We start from the raw sequence: 3,764 nt of genomic DNA, 5'->3' as shown, positions 1-3,764 counted from the left end.
TCAGTCAGTGCCTCAGGAAGAGCAAGCCAGTGAATCAAGAAAAAGATGGCACTTCCTTTCAAGTTAATTTCCATCCCTCATCTGCCCAATTCTGCATGTTGGAGTCAAATCTTACTCTGCTAGTATCTTTTCTTCATTTTTAAAGATGTTCATTCTACATTTACTTGTTGAAGTCTATTGTATCAGAAAGCCATGATCTAAAGCCATCTTCCCAAATCTATTTGGAATTTTCAAATTTCCTAAATTTTTTTTTCAGTAGGGGCTAAAGGGTGATTAAGGATGCACATGTGAAGAGACAAGAGGACAAACTGCTTCAGGGGAAAGGACAGACAAGTGTTCATAACACTTGTAGAGAAATAAATGAAGTCAGGAGTGAACCATCATCATTCCTACCAGCCAAAGTCTTCTCCAGACTAAACCTCAGGACACTGAAGGACTTGAGGGCACTGTAAGACCTGGGAAACCAGATTCCACATGTAGTACTGTCCCAATCCTTTGGAATCTATCTAAGAAGCTTACATTTGTATATTGCCATAATCACTAGTAATTTTTTTAGGAAAAAAATGAGTTTAAAATAATTTTACTAGACTCTCGCGAGAAGGCCGGGAGGTGGCAGCCATGGCGCCGGAGGGAGCAGGTCCTGGCCTTGGAGTGGGTGCCGGAGCGGGCTCGGGAGTGCCTGCAAATGCTACCACCGCAGAAGATGGAGAAACAGCCGGTTGCAGCGACAGCAGCCGCTCTGGCTGGAGAAGGGCCGTGTGCTTCCGCAGGCGCGGAACCCAGCTCTGGGGAGACTGAAAGCGGGGATGCAAACTTGGTTGATGTAAGCGGTGGCCTGGAGACAGAATCCTCTAGTGGAAAAAATGCACTGGAAGATGCTGGAGATACTTCAGAAGTAATGGATACACAGCCTGCCTCTGTAGATGAAGAGAATGGTCGGCAGAGGTAGAACGGCAATGTGGAATATGTACAAAATAGCTCACAGCTGACACATTTGGCATAGATACCTCATCCTGTCTACCTTTCATGACCAATTAGTTTCCATTGCAATGTGTGCCATCATAGTGGGAACACCTATTTCCTCCAAAAGCAAGCAAACTTAAAAGAGATGTGCCTTAGCGCTTTGGCAAACCTCATGGCAGCCCCGAACACAGGATGAACATCCAAAAACCATGTTCTCCAAAGATAAGGGTATTATATTATACCATTTATCGATAAATACTGGGAGTGTATGACAACCAGACAAAGACCTGGGAAAATGACTTGGGCCAATAATATTGTCAAAACAATGAGTAAAGAAAGAGATGTATTCCTGGTGAAAGCACACCCTGATCCTGGAAGCAAAGACCCAGAAGATTACCGCAAATTTGGACTTTTGGATCAGGATCTTAGTAACATTGGTCCTGCTTATGACATCCAGAAACAAAGCAGTGCTGTGTCTGCCAGTGGGAGTCTCAATGGGGGAATTGAAGCTGGAAGCAGTGGAAAAGGAAGAGGAGCTAAGCGTAAACAGCAAGATGGAGGGACAGCAGGAACCACTAAGAAGGCCTGGAGTGACCCTATGTTTTCTGCTCAACGTCTTCCCCCTCATGGCTACCCCTTGGAACATCCATTCAAGAAAGATGGCTATCTGTATATTCTGGCTGAGCCTGATCTGCATGCTCCTGACCCAGAGAAGCTTGAACTTGATTGCTGGGCAGGAAAACCTATCCTTGGAGACCTCTACAGAGCCTGCATGTATGAACGAGTTTTTTTAGCCCTACATGTTCAAGCTCCCCAGATAAAGATCTCTGATGACTGTCTGACTGTTGTTGGAGAGAAGGGCTACTCCATGGTCCGAGCATCTCTTGGCGTGCGGAAGGGTACCTGGTACTTTGAAATCACTGTGGATGAGATGCCACCAGACACTGCTGCCAGACTGGGCTGGTCCCAGCCCTTAGGTAACCTTCAAGCTCCCTTAGGATATGATCAATGTAGCTATTCTTGGCGGAGTAAAAAGGGAACCAAGTTCCACCAGTCTATTGGCAAGCACTACTCATCTGGCTATGGACAGGGAGATGTCCTGGGATTTTATATCAATCTTCCTGAAGACACAGAGACAGCCAAGTCCCTGCCTAATACTCACAAAGATAAGGCTTTGATAAAGTTCAAGAGTTATTTGTATTTTGAAGAAAAAGACTTTGTGGACAAAGCAGAGAACAGCCTAAAACAAACTCCCCATAGTGAGATAATATTTTATAAAAATGGTGTCAATCAAGGCATGGCTTACAAAGATATTTTTGAGGGCGTTTACTTTCCGGCCATCTCATTGTACAAGAGCTACAGGGTTTCCATTAACTTTGGACCATGCTTCAAGTATCCTCCCAAGGATCTCACTTACCACCCTATGAGTGACATGGGCTGGGGTGCCCAGTGGAACACACACTGGCTGATGTCTTATATCATGTGGAGACAGATGTGGATGGGAGATGCAGTCCTCCGTGGGAACCCTGAGCAGTCCTCTTCATGAGACATGGACTTTCTGGGTTATAAGACTGGGATTTCTGTTTTTTAATTGTCAAATGTCCTCCCAAAGATGCTGCAATGTACAGCCTGTACTTTCAGCCAGAATAAAGAGGCTGAGTAGGACCGGCAGATTCCCTGCCCTTCACATTCTCTCTCACTTCCAGTAACTGCTCTTATTTTGTGTGTCATAAGCCAATAACTGGTGACCCCTGGATCCCACAGTGAAACTGGCACTGTACCACATCTCTGCCAACTGGGACTTGTTCCCTACTGTATTTTCTAAGGAGTGAGTAACTTTGCCCAACCAGATAACTTATTTAAAGATGTGTTCTGCTGTGTGCATTGACTCCATCCCACCTGATTCCAACAGACATTGATGGGCCTATTTCTGAGAGCAGCTGACATCAATGGCTGTACATTCCAAACCAGTCTAAAAGCTGTTTCTTTTTGATTTGGGTTTGGGGATCTCTGGATCCAGTAGGTCCCTTCTAAGAACTAATTGTGAAAGGAACTGGCCTGCCACTTTAACAGAATTGGAAATGTCTAATAAAATTTGTTTTCAATAATAATAATAATAATAATAATAATAATAATTTTTATTAGGCTTGGCATGATACCATGTGCCTTTAATCCCAGCACTTAAGAGGCAGAGCTAGAAGAATCACCATGGGTTCAAAGCTACCCTGAATCTACATAGTGAATTCCAGGTCAGCCTGGCTAGAGAGAGACCCTACCTACCTCAAAAAATCAAAATAATAATAATTCTACTAAATAGTACTTAAATGAATAAAACATAGAAATAGTAAAAAGGGGGAAAACCGAGTTTGTCCGGATACTCTGCTGACTAATTTACCAGTAGTTTACATATTTTATTCTCAGTGTATTACTGATCTTCAAGGGAGTTGTACTTTTTGTATTTATCTTTAATTAATCGATGGTTATTTATTACCAATATTATTATGTAGCTCTTGGAATATTTAGCCCTATTTTCCTATCTTATGTGTGTTAACAGAAATGAGAAAAGGGTGTAATAGTAATCCCAGGGGAATGCAAGGCCTCTTAGATCAACTTGGGCAGAATCAATGTATTAAACCTTTCAAGGAGGAGACTACTAATCAATTATTTATTGTGGGGTGACTTTACTTAGGCCTTTCATTAAGCTACTGATGTGAGACACATGTGGCTCAATTATTTTGTGTCTTCATAATACTAAAACTATTTAGTAGAAGGCATGCATTAAAATCATTATACAATGAGCT

General features: G+C 42.7%; 1 pseudogene; it reads left to right on the top strand.

Annotated features, from left to right (window-relative positions):
- The first annotated feature begins 618 nt into the window (after nt 1–618).
- On the top strand, nt 619–2,493 carry LOC101606273 (annotated as a pseudogene).
- The last annotated feature ends 1,271 nt before the right edge of the window (nt 2,494–3,764 follow it).

Source organism: Jaculus jaculus, chromosome 1, assembly GCF_020740685.1.
Source record: "Jaculus jaculus isolate mJacJac1 chromosome 1, mJacJac1.mat.Y.cur, whole genome shotgun sequence".
In the NCBI taxonomy this organism is placed as follows: Eukaryota; Metazoa; Chordata; class Mammalia; order Rodentia; family Dipodidae; genus Jaculus; species Jaculus jaculus.
Note: the sequence above shows the minus strand (reverse complement) of the source record. Positions and strands in the feature narration are given on the sequence as shown.